The sequence below is a fragment of the Fundulus heteroclitus genome, chromosome 18 (genome assembly GCF_011125445.2).
Source record: "Fundulus heteroclitus isolate FHET01 chromosome 18, MU-UCD_Fhet_4.1, whole genome shotgun sequence".
Taxonomy (NCBI): domain Eukaryota; kingdom Metazoa; phylum Chordata; class Actinopteri; order Cyprinodontiformes; family Fundulidae; genus Fundulus; species Fundulus heteroclitus.
In genome coordinates, this window is record NC_046378.1 from 29,738,193 (window position 1) to 29,755,587 (window position 17,395).

Here is a 17,395-nt window from a genome sequence, read left to right on the forward strand (position 1 = left end):
CACATGCAAGATCGTCTTATCTGCTCTTCTGCTCCTCAGGAGGATCGCGTGAAAGAATCTCCTAAATCCACTCTGGTATTATTTCTTTCTTCTGAGGCCTACCTCTTCTCATAATGTCAGTTTGCTTTTTGCAACTCTCAGCCATTTTTAAAGTATACGGTGAGAGTAATGAAGTGACAATGAACGGCTAACACCAAAGCTAACGGGATACATAAACACTAGAAGTGCGCACGCACAGCAAAAGGAATCTATCAAGTAATGAGCGCACACATTGGCATTACGTGAGCACATCACAATGATTGCCGTGTGAGACAACCGATAGACGAGATGGAACTCGAAGACGAAAAATATTATCCACTATCCCCTTAAGTAAAGTACAACCAGGGCAAATGGCACCATGTTCTCAAAGACTACAGCTGTTTTTGCTGCACATATTGTGTGGAAAACAAATACTGTCTGCTCAAAGCGGGTGGGGAAGAGATGATGAGAAGGCACACTGCCTTCACCCTCCTACTGAAACAAAAACCCTTTTGAAATTAAGAGGATGTCACCATTCACAATCGTTTTTCGTTTTTATATTAAAGGTTTTCATAGTATTTGTATCTTCAATGTATCTTTAAAATCTCCAAATCAATTAATTACAGGGAGACATTAAGCTGTCTCTTCCAGTTGAAGCATCACCTATTTATTAATTGATCAGATGCAGCAAACAGTTAATGTGCTTTTCTATCAAAAAGATAAAATAGGTTACAATTAAACAGTATAAATATCTTACACAAATCTATTTAGGAGCAAAAATCTCCATTGGATGAAGGACATTATAGGACATTATACAAAAACAAAACATGGATGTTCATTAACTGACAAACCCACTAAGTCTTAACAGATTTCCTATGAAGCTTAACATTTTAATACATATTTGAAAGAAGCTTTCCTCCTTTGAACACACTATATCTGGATAAATTATGTTTACACAATTGGATTGAATTATGGATGAACTGCTCACATCTGCTGGACTTGATGGATGTTTTTGTTTGTATGTATTCAGTGATATCTGCTTTGTAAATCCAGTGCATAAAAAAAGATTGTGCCGATTTGGTGGTTCCTTTACCATTTTTAGCCTAGTCATTGTAAATAAATTTGTTTTAGGCTTCAAATATGAGAGAATATGGGTTGCTGTATCTCATTCTAACTCTAACTCTCACATTCAAATATTCGCTAATGTTTTTGGATGATTTTTCAGTGTCATCTGCTAGCATGGATCAGGCAGCGGCTTTAACAGTCCTGTGCCAGTAGAATAGAGGATAAGGATTAAAAGTATCTTTGTCATCGTTGGAGAACTCTTGCTCAACAACTTTCATAATCACTCGTGTAAAACCCTCGATCTGAGCTGTGGTGGGTGATTAAAGACTTTGGTGATTATAAAATGAGCTATTTGTGGAGCAGACAAATGTGGAAAGTGTGCCTCAGTGTCTCAGTGCTACATCAGGGGGATAATCAGGATCAAGTTATCCCACAAAACACTAAATAAAGGGAAAAACGTTTTAACCAATGGAAACATCCAGTTAGTTTTAGGATACACTGAACTTCAGCATGCATTTCAGGGGCAAGTACCAGTGAAAGATAATGCGCTCATTCTGCCTTTTGTGGAGATGTACAGCTTGGTGAACGATCAGTTATTGCCTCAGGAGCTGTAGTTATTGCATATTTATTAAACAAATAATTAACATAAATGTGTGAGTGGCTGCCGCCATGCTTTTTCTTTCCACCGCTGCGTGTCTGCTCCCTGGCAGCAATCCAAGGCAGCCCAGGGGATGCTCAGACCGTAGTGGGATGTAGGCTGGATTTATTAGACAGAAATTAACATCAAGCCATTGTGTAGGGCTACTTTTAAGTAGCTTGGAGTGGTGAGCTAGCAGTTTGGTTTCATCGAAAACGGCCTAGGTCTGATGGAAGAGGAAGACTGAGGTTACACCCATGAGAAGGCTGGGAGATCTTCAATAACCCCCAAGCACCTTGAACGTTTCTCTGTCACCTCATTTCGGGTGGTGGCTCCAGGGTGTGATGCTTCCCTGCTCTGCGTTTGTGCTGCACAGAAGCTGCAGATGTATGCTTCGATGGGATATAAATATGTATGCAGGTTAACTGGTGTGCAACTCTCTAATTGCAGGGGGAGGGAGCCTGAAAATTAGATGCTTCTTGAGGGGAAAAAAAAGTGGGGCATCTTTGAGGCCTCTCACTGTGTCCAGATCTTAAGAACACCTATATATATATCTTTTTTTTTAACTTCTCAATTTTAATGCATTTCTGATTCGTCAACATATTTTGCCAGGATTCATCCAATTACATTTGCAGTAGCTTTTGTTGTCCTGTAGCTTATGCCTCCCTGCCTCTGCCAATTAGGTTTTAACCAAATGTGATTATGAAGAATAAATGCTAACGTTCGGCTCCACTAGAGGGTGGCACGTCAGTTTACCTAAGGCAGGCCTTTCAAACTTCGGGGGAGAGAAACAGAATTAAACTAATTTTCAAGGATATGCTTTTAATTTTGAATGTTTGCATAAGAACACTGGAGCATTTCAGATTGAAAATCCCCTCAAAGCGCGGCAACCATGAAATCGCTTTAATTAGGCCATCTGACAATTTCCTGGTGTGTGCAAACACACGCCGGACCTTAACAAAGATAAAAAGCAACTGAGTCATGGTTTCATAGGAATTTTCTTTAACTAGAAAGCTTCTGTGAAAAAGTAACTGTGCTCTCAAAGGTTTCTTCTGTTTTCATGTTTTCACACTTAAGTGTCTCAGATCATAATGTACATTTTAAGGTCAGACAAACATATCGTCGGTAAATCAAGAATGCAATTTTACAATCTTCATCAAGGGGAAACCAGATCTTCAAATATCCCTGGCCATAATGTGAAAATGTTTTTGGACCCCTTTGTAAATCACAAACCCTTTGGAAGGGGTTATAAAGCTTTGGGGCTGCAGCATACCACAGTGAGACCCATTATCCACAAAACATGGACAGAGGCTAACCATCCCAGGAGGGTCCCAAAAGAACTAAGAACATCTAAAACATGGCAGACCCCAGCTGTATAAAGATTCTGACAACTGACAACAGTGAAGAATTCTTCAGATGAGGTTTCTCCTGTTACATGTGGCATAAAAACAACACTGCATTACAGAAAAATAACATCTTGCTGACGTTCAAATGTGGTTTCGGTAATGAGATCATCCTGGGCTGCTTTCCTGCTCCAGTAACTGGACATCTCTTCAAAGGTGATGAAGCCATGTTTTCTTCTCTCTGCCAGAAACCCCTGAAGGAGTCTGACCATCAGTGCTCTTGAAATGAAACGGGACCAAATGATGGTGTTGGAATGGCCTAGTTAAAGCCCAGACTCAAATCTGTTTGAGGTCCTTTAAAACGGCTGTTCATGCTAAGAAATCTCTCAATGTAGTTCGAAGTAAAACAATTCTGTAATGATGAGTTGCTCAAAAGCACTTACTCTTATGTAAAAGACGCCAGCTGCCAAGGGTGGGCTAAACGGTTATCTTCATGGGGTAAATACTTTATCACACAGTTTCTGGATCATCACAATGGATTAGAGGCGTTTGATTCAAAAGCTATTTTCTCTTAATAAAGGAAGTAACTATTTTAAAGATGCATTATATTTTAACTTGGGTCATCTTCATCTGGAAGTAAAATTTGACATAGAACATGTGAATTCTAAAAGTAAAAAGTGAATAAATGTTTTGGGGGCAAATACATTTCACATCCCTGTATGTAAATTTGTAACTCTTTTGGGCCCATTTTTAGGACACATTTTTGAAAAGACACTTTCAGATTGAAAGGGCTGGAAGCAGAGGTCTGCCGATGGGATCACAGAAATCCAGTGAAGGTCAGGTTGTTTCTGATGGACTGACAGAATGACAGCTGACACTTTTTGAACAAAGGTCAGACTGTCAAATCACTCCATCAGATCCCAGTCCACCGATATCACCTGTAATAATTGCAGACACATAATGGCGTGTGTGTTCGCATACAAATATTTAAAGCCATTTTGCTTTGAATAATCTTCATAAAATCTGTCAAGGTAAGTAGTGTTGTTTAAAAAAACGGGAGTGAAATAAGGCTGTTCAAATGTTTACATGCTTTCATTTGTCGGCACAGGCTGACGCTTTAAATTCAGTGTGTCAAAATTCTGTTTTGAACGCCAAACATTTGCCATTCATGTCATTATAGTCAAAATGCGAAAAGGACTTGACACATTTTTCCTTGTATCCCAATGCTTCATTAAAGATTTCTTTGCTGTACCATTGAAGAATAAAAAAAGTTACATAAGTGAAAAATCTAACATCATTGCTGGAAATGCTCAAGAATATGTTAAGGATGCTGCGTCTGGATCTGCGACATTAGAGTTCGGCGTTGCCATATCTAAAATTGCTCAGTTATCAGTCGGCACCTGTACAACATCCAAAAGGATAATTTGTCCAAGTGCTTAGTGATTAATTATTATTGCATTTGTCAGGATAAAAAAGGTTTAAATTCATGAGGTTGCAAAATCATTAAAAACGCTGATAGCTTCAGATGTTTTACATGATTCTTTTGAGCATTGGATGAATTTCTTTAAGTTTAAAATAAATCGGATAATGCCACATAATTGTTTTTACTTTTATGTTTTTGGAAGTACAGTGTTGCCTTAAAGCTGTTTTATTTTACCTATGTGGTGAGAATCTTATACTGGCAGTCCCCTCTGGAGATGGCACTATGACATTATTCAGCGAGAACAATAACATCTTCGAATATCCAGCAGCTCATAATTTGTTGTTCACAGAAAGCATCACCTCACCCTCACGTCTTTGATCACCTATTGAAATAACGTGAAAGCTACAAAGCAATAGCAACTGTTTCGCAGTGACTCCTGGGATCTTACACCGGAAAGTTGAAGTGAAATCATCCTTCACTTGCTCTAAGTGACAGTTTTAATTTACAGAGATGAGGTAGATTGACCTTGACCTTGCTCCCCTCTGAGGTGGATCACTGCCTTTTAAGGTGCCTTCAATCAACCTGGTTTTCTTCCAGCCATACTTATCAATTTTTTTCCCACATATTGAAGTGCCTTTTCCTTTACCTTCCTGCTCCCTTTGTCCTTTGAAATCCGCAGCGAGCGAAAAGAAAATCTGTGTAAACAGTAGTTCAGCACCTCTCTGTGTTCCGACTGACCAGTGATATTGATTGCATAATGCTTTGTTCACTGAGCTGCTTCCCTCCCTTTGTTGCCGCTATCTGAAGGTAAACATAAAGCCAGTCACTCCTACCGTTCACTGGGAAGAAGCAGAAGTGCAATTACAAGAAGTAGTAGTGGTAAGATGTCTTTTTGTGCTGGGGACTCGCGACTTAAGTCCTGCTTTTAACTGACTTTACTGGAGTGTGAAATAAAGTGCATTTCACTTGATGAGAATCTGATTCCATTAGCTAGAAATGCCTGGTGATTTTTAAATATATAGACTTAGAAGGAAAATTCAACCGCCGAAGTCACATTCACACTCTTTCCCTCCGTAATTGATATTAATTGCTTGTCAACTGCCTTGCATTTGATTCTCCATGCTTGACCGCTCTGTGGACTAACTGGAAACTTTACTGCCGAGTAGAGAGTCACCTAGTGGAGCAGATTTTATTTCAAGTGCATGCTAAAAAAAAAAAAAAATTGGAGTGCAGAAAACGATCGATAACATTAATATTGATGTGTATTTTATCAAGACAAACTTTAGCCAGCTACTGCACAACATGTGCAAACATCGTTAAATTATTATTGTTGTTGCATTAAATAGCCCAACTGCCTGAATGCTAAAACTTTCTGGCAAGTTTATAAAGCCATCGCTGGCTTAAAGTGGCATTAAAATGTTTTGATTAAGTGTTTATTTCCCCTGGAGTTCTATTTAACTGTTTTCATATTAAGCCTGTGAAAGGCCAGAGGAGAGGGAGACAGAAAGCTCCTTTTTTCTAAGGATAAAAGCTGAAACAGGAAGGAAAAAAAAATATCCTTTTTTCATGGAGAGGAGGGGCTTTCTGTCAGTTTGAGGGTCCCCTGGCTTCGCCTCAGGCAGAGATGCTGCATTAAGGTTTGCCCACTCTCAGTGTTTAACACCCTGTTAATATGCACTCATCAGTGTGTCCTGCGCTACACTTCGGTTCATGTTTCACCCAACAACTGGTGGAAAAAAAAAATAGAAAGGATAAGCAAATATAAACAGTATTAGTAAAGCTAAAGTGAGCAGCTTTAGTGCAGACGGACCTCTTTGAAGACTTGAAGCCTAATCCAATCTGCTGAACTGCCATCTCTGCCTCAGCTTTTGATTCTCAGACTGTAAGACCTATTCCTGCTGGAGCCAAGCAGAGGGTCAATGAATTCATTATGGAGTGCGGAGGAATTGGAAAGCTTTAGCTGGTAGACTTAAACCTTACATTTAAAACAGGCTTTTTTTTATACATCACTTGATAGGAATAACAATGTTACTAATCCTGTTTTAGCATGTACAAAAATGAGTATACAAAGCATAACATAATGGCATACTTTTAAAGGGTTTATCGAACATAAGTAGTTAGTTGTTTTAAAAGAGGTTCATTAGCATTTAGCGAGTACATTATCCTGTCTTGATGTTGTTTGAATCTAGTCTTTCCCTTTTCTGAAAACCTAATTGTGCCTGTAAGGGGAAAACGTCTGTCAATACATCTTTGCATCACATAGTTGTCTAACGACAGCTTTTTCTTTAATAACCACCTCTTTGTTTTTACTGCCCCATATAGTCTTCATTATGTTACCATCTGGAAGAACTGGTTTAGGTCTGGACTTTGATTGGGACATTCTAACTCGTGGTTAAGCTTTAATCTAAACCATTCCATTGAAGCGCTGGCTCACTGCTGTCATTTTCATCAAGTTTTCTCATAGGATTGCTCAGTATTTAGCTCCATCCATGTTCCCATCAACTCTGGCATGCTTCCCTGTCAGGAAGAAAATGCATCCCATAGCACAATGGGAATGGTATGTTCACTGTGATGCGCAGTGATAGTTTTCTGCCATACAGCATTTTGCATGTAAGCCGTATTGCATTTTAGTCTCATCTCACCAGGGGACCATCTTCAAAAAAGGTTTGGTGTGATCCTTGTGGCAAATTTTAAACAGCCTTCTTATGGCTTTCTTTTTTGGTACTCTCACCACTAAGGCCATATAAAGGCTAGATTTGTTGAGTGCACAAATCCTCTCTTGACTAATTGTTTTCCTGCAACCCCTGGTTTATGTTATCCTGGGTTTTGCATAGACTGTTATTTTATGTGGACAGTCTTGCAAGGTTTGCTGTTAAAAACATCTTGGCTTTTGAGATTTCTGCTCAATATTAATTGCAAAACATGACTAAGAGGTTTTCTATCTAACTGCTTTTTTTTTTTACCATATATTGTTTTATTAACAATACATTTCTGACACATTCAGACAGCAGATATTTCACTAAACAGATTAAAATTATTTCCTGTAAAGTTCTTAAAATGAATTTCATGATCTGTTTTGCCACAGCTGATGATTGGGCAACACTGCAGTCAATACTGCTGTCATGTTAGGTCTTGTTAAATTGAACTTCCTTGTGCTTTGTGTTTTATTCCTGGTTGCTTCAGTTTCTTTGTGTGATCACATATATTCATTTTGGGTAAATGTGTAACTCTACAGAAAACATTAAAGCATGTATCTCTATGTGGACCCGGTATCTTGTTCCAAAACAACTTAGATGGGCTTAGGTGGGTTTTGTTATCTAAAACGAAACGGTTAGTAGAGAGATCATTGTCGGAGCAAATGCAAATATCACTTCTTGTCTCTGAATAAAATAAAAAAAACAATAAACAGAAATGGAACACACACATTTATTTAGGGCTTTGGCACATCAAACCAAGAAAGACATTGGCTAAAATCTACTATTGAAGGGTAGAGACCAATACGCAATTGACATGTTCTACACTGACTTACTAAATATGCATGACTAAATATAATGAATAGAGCAGAAATGTGCTTCTTCTTCATAACCTATGAGTCATCCTTCTCTTTAAGACATTTCTGCAATGAGAAAAACTCTAAAGTTAGAAGTAATGTTTCATTCTATATGTGGTGATGAGGAGACTTTAACACTAAACAATTAGTGACTTGAGTTGCTTTTAGATTAAAGGAAGAGAAAAGCCATAGATGGTTCATCTGACTGATAATCAGCTTCTTTTATAGTTCAGCTGGGGCAGAGTGGTCCATAGGGAATAGGAGCTTAGGAAACCTAAAGGTCTCTTTGAAAGCCTTGGTGCTAGTTCATCCGCATTAACAAAGTAAAGCCACTTGCCACATAGTGTAGACTGTTGTAGACTTTACTCAGGCTTCAAATGCACGACTTCCATTCAATTATTATCCCATATGGCCATTGGTGTTTCTGCTGCCACAGCAATGAAGAAAAAGCTCACTTTTAAGAACTTCAAAGCAGGTTTGAACAGTGAAATCTCCCCATAGCAACCACAGCTCAAAAGACTGGGTGCAGGGACTGCCAATTAGGAGTTCCAACAAGCCCCATTAGATCCCAAAAAAAAAAAAAAAAACGTTTTCAAAGAGAGACACAGAAGAAAGTGCTATTCTATGAAGGGTATAAAAACATTTTATGCCACCAGACTATAATGCACAATATCACTATCTCTTTTACTTCAGTGTCAGTTTTTGAAGGACAAACTATTATTTTAAGCAGAGTTACTCACCTGTGAGATGTCATATGTTGGAGGTTAGTGCCAGTTGATGATACTTTATAATAAACTCTTTCAGAGTGCCCTTCAACAATGGTCACTACAATTATAGCTGCAGAAAGGTATAACTGAGGGGGTAAAGCATATACAAGATGTGCCATAATCACACAGAGAAAAGATTTAATGACCTTGAAATATTTTACAGGTTTATTGTACCTTTAGGGGGGCATTAGGCTTCTTGTTCTGAATCACAAATAGTCGTTTTAAATCAGAAGGTTTTTGATGAAGTTAGAAATAATGGTTCAGTTTGATTCAGGGCTTAACCCTCTCCCACGTATTGCAAATAAATCAGGTGGAAGTATAAAGGCACACAATTAGAAGTTTTGTTTTGCAAGTATGACAAGTTCAGATCTGGTTCAGTTTGCACCTTCACCAATTAATACACTCATTATGCACCTTAATGGTGACATTATGTTTTGTTTGAACATCTCTTGCTTTAATTGGAGCTGGCAGGAATGGTTACAAGAGGACTGGGTCACTTGTGAATATTTTAGGAAAAAAATATTTCCACAGCAACACATGCATATAATTGAGTGGGAATGATGCATACTTTCAAGCCAGTGGCCAAAAGTCTCCAATAACAACATAAAAATACAGAATTTATTAATAATCTTTTGCTAATGCATTTTTATGCAGGGTATGTATCCTTAAATATTGAAAAATATTGCTAAATTGACAGCACTCTCCCTTGTTGTCTTACAACCTGAAAAGCTTATAAAATGTGTTTTTGTATTCATACTCTTACTGTTGAGTTGTAAGAAACATGCATTAACGGATTTTCCTAAAGACTGCATCAAGCAGTCCACTCTTTGTTCATAAATGGAATACAATTTGTGTTGAGGCATAGTAAAAACTGACAGGTCGTTAACAAGAGATAGCCCTCTGTGAAAGTAACTACATGGGTTTCCCAAAGAGGCATACCTGTTCAGAACAAATTGAAAAGGCCAGCATTGTATATTTTTACATTTTTTAGGGGTTTTATGTCACATTAAAAAAAGACTTAATTCATGTTTCTTGTCCATGCTTGTTTTTTTAGGCATAAGCCTCATTTATGAGACATTAAATTCAAAAGGTAAAATAACATAATTTGACACTATATCAAAATGCTTTAATAACTTGTCAAAAGAGAGAAAAAACTAAAGTGTTGAAATATTAATAATTCATAAGCATGTCACATAAAATGTCTGTGTTTTTGATTTAGTGAACAGTTTGACATGCAAACTGAAAAGAAAATGGATTGGTAAATCATTCTATCCTCAAAATTGGAGATTATTTTATTCAGACTGATCCAGCTATGCTTTAGAATGTGTGAAAAGATCTGATGTCAAAAGTAACAAGTGAATGTTGTGTTGACAAAATCTCAAGGTTTTTGAGTTAGGGCCATTTCATTCAACTTTAGTTAGCAATTACAATGAAGAACCCAGACCACATAGTATTTATTTCAAACCAAATACATTTTTTAAATACAAAACCCGGCCAATTGTCAAAGTAACTTTAAGGGTGAGAGGATGCTAAAGGTTGTTGAGTTTTATACACAAAAATTAGAACTACTCACTGAACTAATTTTAAAATGTATCAAGTTTTGTTGTTAGAATTTTATTTGTCCAGTTTTATCTTTTTAAAACTTTTTGGAAGCTTCTTATTTGGATCGCGCAGTATGTATATGTTAGTGATATAACAAGCGCTGTGACCATAGATTAACAGTGTTATCAGATATACATCTGCTGCGCCAAGTGTTCCCAACCATATTTTCTTGAAGCCCCTACTTAAATGTGTAAAAAAAAAAAAAAAAAAAAAAACTTTGTTTTTTCCTTCAGAACAATGCTTTTTCACATGCCTTTACTTATCCAGGTTGAACATCTAGAGTCAAACGAGTAATTTATCATTTATAAATCAGAACTCAAGTTAAAGACTTTAAATCTCACAAAGTGATTATGTGTCCTTGAGTTATTCAGAGAGGGTTATGTAATCCAAATAAGTCGATTGCACCTGAGAGCAACAGTGAGTAATACTGAATTTGCATAGTGCTTTTCAAGCACTACAGCCACATTTATCCAGTCGCTAACGCGCACACATTCATACACCGATATGCAGATTGATAGGCATCTTGAGGTTAAGTGCCTTGCCCAGGGGCACACCAACATGTGCCACCACTTAACGCAAATAGCAAATCAGTTATTCGCAGGTCCAGTTTTTCATCTAGAAGCGCAAATAACTATATGTAAGTTCAAAGACAGCATCAAAATGTAGAAGAGGAATTAAGGGACTTTAAACAAAACATGTTTGTTGGTGTATCATTGAAACAAAACTACAGTACAGTTATTAGTTGTTAAAAGCATGTGTAAAGTGTGCAGCTGAGCAGGGTGACATCTAGAAATGTATAAAATGTGTACATTTATGCATAAAAAAACACCAACAGACTAATTCCAAGAAATTAAAAAGTAAGAAGGTAAGATCAGCTGTGATCACAGTGAATATGGATGGGGAGGATGAAAAAAAAAAAACCAGGATGGAGAAAACTAGTGTGGAGTATGCACTTTTTAAAAAAAAAAATAAGCGACCTTGAAACTGCTATTTATTGCATTACATTGAAAAGCAAAGAATGACAAACTTCTGTCCTCAGAAAATTTTCTTTTTTGTTTTTGTCCTGTGTGACTCAAAGTGAGCTATTATTGTTACAGGTTAATGTCCTAATACAGTTATTATTCTTTCCTCATTTAATTTCAGAGTTCTTCGTAACTCGTGAAAGCCTACCTGAAGTTTAACTATTTTTTTTCTAACTATCCGGAGTAATTAAATAGTTATTGAAGTTGCTCAATTAACAATTTAAGCTATTCTAATCAAGTAAATGAACATTAAAAATCTATTAAAGATAATGGGATTTTTTTTAAATGTGCAGACCGCATATCAGTTGAGAGAGAAACAGGAGTGGCAATTGTTCAGATTTATTGATTTAGTTTCTGATGACAGGTGAAATTACATCATTGACCATTTGAAAGTCTAAACCTATGCATCTGAAAAATGTAGGCTAATGTATTTCAAACACTGAACGACTTTATTACAGAAACCTTCAATCGTATCTCTCCATGATGCCTGTACTAAGACTCATTCAGCAATGCCTTGAACTCTTCACTGGAGCCAATTCTAGTCAAATGCTGTGAAAACAATTTGAAGAGAACCAATCTTTACCATTGACCACCTTAACATTTTTAATTGACCACCATGGTTTAAATTTTAAGGTCACCACAAGTTCTTCACCACAAAGACACAATCAATGATTGATGGGGGGTGGCAATCTGTGGTTATGGTGACATTATGCATCCAATTAGCAATGATCTATTGTTGAGGCATGCTGCTTAAATGGCTGCAGTGGGTGGGAGATGATTGGCCCCTATATCATCTGTCTCTCTAATCATGTGGACCTCTCATGAACGGTACATGAAATGATGTTCTGTACGTACATCACCTAGTTGTTAGGAAAGTCATCATTAACCTGCAGAGAGGTTACAAGCGTCCAAGTACAGGGGCAAGAAGCTTGCATGAATCACCATTAAAAGAAAAAAATATAGAACACTGTTGCTGCTTGGTAAACAGTTTACAGCTGTTTACCAAGCAGGCGGAGCAAATTGCCTTCCTTAAGACTGGCACCATGCAGCTCAATAGAGATAAACTATTCTGCAAATGCCTTCTTGGGGCATCACATTTGTGATATTGAACCTCTCCATTCTCTGTTAATTGCCTCAGTGTAAGGTTAATTGGCTTGTATTGGAGCCAGGAAATCTAGTTAGCTTGTTTTTTTTTTTAAATTCCTTCTCCATCAACCAATTGATTCTCTTAGTTTTGATGACAAAGTAATTTTTTATTTAATTTTTTACAAATAAAAGCAAGCGAGACTCAGTGGTTGTGAAAGCTGTACTTGGTAGAGACAAGCCCAGAAGACACTTTCTTCCTTACATTAGCAGCTTGAATTAAGATGCCTCTTAATGTGACTAAGCTGCAGCAATGCCTAGCATCAAATTACCCCTTTGCAAGTTCATAGCCCCATTTCTTTCCCCTTTCTTCTCATTTTGAACCTGTAAACCATGGTTTATATTTGCCATTACAGTTTAATATTTTCTAAAGTATTGAAAAATAATCACAGAAAGCTTAAATGTCAAATGTGTAATATAACATAAAACTCTTGTATTATGCTTTATTTCTATTTATTTTTTGGCCTCTGTGGCCAGTTAAGTCCTTGAAAATATGATGATCAAAGTAGAATTATGACCACCTGCTTGTAGATTTTATTTACCAGAGTATTCTGAATACATTTCCTTACAGTTTACTGGATAGAATATAGAAAATAACTTTGGAATAAAAAAATGCTATTTTTTTTAATAAGGACAAGTGCTGCATAAGTGTTTGAATAAGAATTCAAACTAAGATGTCATTAAAATGTTCAAATGCATCAGTTTCAACTGTCATTGATCAGTGTGCTCTAACATGTCTGCCATTCATTTTTGTAAAAAAAAAAAAAAAAAAAAGAATTTCTGAACTTGATCAAATGAAAAGTGTGCTTTTTTCATTTGATATTAAGATCAGAAATTCCTTTGTCCCACAATGGGACACGAAATCGTTATGGAAAAACAAACTAATCTAAAGTTAGTTCTAAAGCAAGAGACAATGAACTTATCAGAAAGGCCAAAATGAAAGTAAAAATAAAACCAGAGTAAGTATTGCACAATTATTGATATGGCATATTCAGTTAAAAATTTAATTTTCAAAACGGAGGGAAAAACAGCAGCCGAATTATACAACAACATGAGAACGTTATGCAATATGCATGATTGTACAAGCAACACCCATAGTAGCACAACATATGTGCATATAGACATCAGCGTTTGAGAGACTTGTGTTTTGTACGGATAGAACCCGATATTCAAGCCAGACACAGAGTATGTTTAAAAAGGTTTATTGATTACAATGAAGGGATGGCAGGCAACTGGAGGTGGAGGATGGCAGGCAGAAACAGGTTAACCAGGTGATGGTGGAGGAGACAGACAGATGCAAACCATGCGTTGCAGACAGAACCAGACTTAACCAGGTGTAGCAGATTGAACCAGATTAGACCGGAAGCCGTATGTTGAAGCAGACTTGACCAGAAGCTGTAGATAAGTTCCCAGTGAAGCAGAGCGAAGCAGAGCGAAGCAGGAAGAATCCAGGAGAGACCTTTTTAGGCCGTGAGCCAGAATCTGTAGGACGTCTCCATAAGAACTTCTGTATGAACTACTTGGGGGCAACTTTCTTGCACTTGGATCAGTTGCTACAGATGGCAGTGATGTTAAAAAAAAAAACAATTTTCCTGTGTTTTCACTTGCACATTAATAAGTTACAGCCAATAAAAAATATAACGACAAATTGGGAAACCAGTGCAGAAAATATTTATGCCAATAAAAATGGGCATCTTTCACAATTATCCCAGCACATGGCTCCACTACAAGTAGCTAGCTATTATAGTCATTTAGAAGGTACACATGGTATGTAATGGTAATATATGTACTTATTAACAATTCAATCTAAAAAATAAAACAAATGAAATGCCTTCCTTCAGCACTTTCCAAATGTCATACTTTCGATCGGGTGTTAGCATGGCATGTTGGATCAGTATCTGGCTATTTTTGGAGTCCTGCTGACTTTTGGCTTTTTCGCTCATTCGAGGGCTCTCCCAAGTTTGATTTTGTCCGTGTATTTCGAGTAGCACTTCTTGTGGTATCCTAGCGCAGCAGGTCTTGGCCATATCACAGTAAATTGGGCAAAATTTCTTTATTTAGAATTATGTTACCAGCACAAGAAAAATCCATCCATCCATCCATTTTCTAACACGTCTTTTCCTTGTGGGGTCGCGAGGGGTGCTGGTGCCTATTTCCAGCTGTCAATGGGCGAGAGGTGGGGTACACCATGGATAGCTGGAATAAAAAGTCTCTCCAAACCAGGCTCCAAGGCTGAATATCTACCCCAGCCCGCCCCTGGGTGGTTAGATATTGTTCATCAGTGATACTTTTTCTTGCAGCGTTATTTCTACGTACGGTCTCCCACTACCTGCACTGGATCCAGAGGGCATCTCAGGGCAGAGCTGACCCTCTTATTGTGTTTATCCAGTCAATTTTGCTCAGCTGCAGATAAGCTGCTGCTCCAACAAACCACATAGGAGATGGCTGATGCCGCCACAGAGTCAAAGACGGTCTTCAGGAGTGCCCCTTGCATTTTGGAATGCAAGGGGCAAACTATCGGTTTATCAGTTTTGTGACTCCAGTCCAGTGTATTGTTAAGGTGGACCTCCAGGTACAGCACTTTAATCGTCTTGCTACTGAAAAGTGCAATGGAAATAAACTTGTCTTGCCTTATGACACCACTATCTCAACATCAGTTCCCTGGATGTTAACTAGGATCAGTGTGGTGGGTCTACGTCTACTAAAGTCCACCTCCAGCTGCTTTTTTCCAAGGCAGCATGGCCTCAGTGGACCTGTCTCCCATGTATGTCTTTGTCTTTATGGGTTGTACTGAAACGTGATTTCACTCACGGGGCACAATAAAGCACTTGAATTCAACGCAATTTGTTTTCCCTGCATTTAACATGAGATTGTTATGTTGGCACCAGTCTACAAAGCTCTCTATCCACTGTCTGTACATCTGCGATGAAACCTATTATGGCCAAGTCATCAGAGAACTTCTGAAGGCGGCAGCCTGTGGAGTTGATGGATAAGTCCAAAGTTTAGAGGGTGAACAGAAACTGTGCCAGCACAGTTTCCTGCAGTGCTCCTGTACAGCAGACCAGCCTGTCAGAGACATACTCCAGTGTCCCAACAGGTGGTCAGTGATATAATCCGTTATCCACTGGGACAGGTGGTGGTCCACTCCTGAGCGCTGAACCCAGTTTGTCCTTCAGGAGTCTTGGTTGGATGCTGTTGAAATTGCTGGAGAAATAAAAGAACATGATGTCCACAGTTCTCCCAGGTTTCTCCAGGTGGGCCAGAACTCAGTGTAGCAGGTAGTTGATGGCATTAACTACCCCAAAGCCAGGTTGGGAGGCTAACTGCAGTGAATCTAATGAAGACCTCACCAGGGGGCAAAGACTGTTGAGCATCAAACTCTTGAGGGTCTTCATCAGGTGTGTTGTTAGTCCTACTGGCTTGTAGCTGTTAAAGTCTTTGGGGTATCTTAGGCACCGCTACCACACAGGAGGTCTTCCACAGCTGTGGTACTCTCCCCTGCTTCAGACTGATATTGAATATGTTTCCCATGAGGCCCCATAGCTGACCAGCACAGCACTTCAGGAGCCTGAAGCTGCTGCAATACGGACCTGTAGCCTTCCCAATGGCATCAGCCATTGTTGTGCTTACTTCTTGTGTAATTCTGATGGAATAAATAGAGGTGCCACTTACCTTGGTGAGTCACACTCTGAATTTTTTTTACTTTATGATCAAAGTTGCTTTTTGTTTGAAAATTCAGTAGATTAATTGTCTAAGATTTTTTTTTCAAGTGGATACTTAATTTAAAAGGTCAGATTAGAGCAGAAGGATAAATTTATCTTCTCCCAAGATATTGCTGTCAAAAGGTTTCTCTCTATGCTAATTTCTCAGAGAACTTCGCACATACATTGCAGATCTCAAGCAATCTGAAAAAAGGTGAGCAGTTCAAATGAGATATTTGTGTACAGCAACCCCCAGATTCCACATCCTCCGTGACTACACCGTTCCGTTCGCATACGTGCATGTCCGACCGATGGAGCAACTGTGTTATTTTAATCAATGAAAACAATTCCACATTCTCTGACTTTTTCAGTTGTCACCATCAGTGGACCCACTCTCCGTCGTTCACTGTCAAAAGATGGAACAAGTACAATTTTCTGCTCCGGTCCGCCTGCCCCTGATCGGTTCAAGCTCCACAACTGCAATTGTAGCAAACAGAAATAAGAACGTCAACAACCTCCGCTTTGTCAAATTTAAATGGTGTAAACAGAGATTGTTAACCACAAACTAAATATATATTCTTTTACTATTCACAATAAAATTAACAGTTTTAAATATCTGACACAAACCGTTCTTTTTGCAACATTTGGAAGCAGATTTGTCTTTTCCACATTTGATTTGAAATCTGGTAATCCTCTCCAGATAGATTTGCATTCTGCTTGATGATCGCACATGTTCTCCTCTGGCTCCAAGAAACTTTGGAGAGGAGCTAGACGGAGTAATCACGGATGTAGTAGGCGTTGCTTTTCACAGATTCAAATGTAGAACAAAGGGCACATGAGCTGATGGATGGAAAGATGAATGGACTGATAGATGAATGGCGGACTGTGGAAAAGAAGACAGGGGTGATAAATGAACAGAAGATGGATGTGGTAGCCTTTTAGATACAAAGAGTAGCTGACTGTCAAACCTTTTAAGATGACATCTCTCTCAAGATATCAGGTCAACACTGCAGCATGAAAAAAGCATGTAATTGCACAATATTAATGTCTCAGGAAGGATTAGGGCTTTATTTGATGGATTTCATTGTTGCTAATATTTGGTGGTATTCTGGTCTATTGCAAAG

The 17,395-nt window shown here is 38.2% G+C and overlaps 1 protein-coding gene across 1 annotated transcript in view; it reads left to right on the plus strand.

Annotated features, from left to right (window-relative positions):
- Nucleotides 1-17,395, plus strand: part of robo1 (roundabout, axon guidance receptor, homolog 1 (Drosophila)) — a 494,194-nt gene that overhangs the window by 56,847 nt on the left and 419,952 nt on the right. The gene's annotated exons all lie outside the window — the stretch shown is intronic.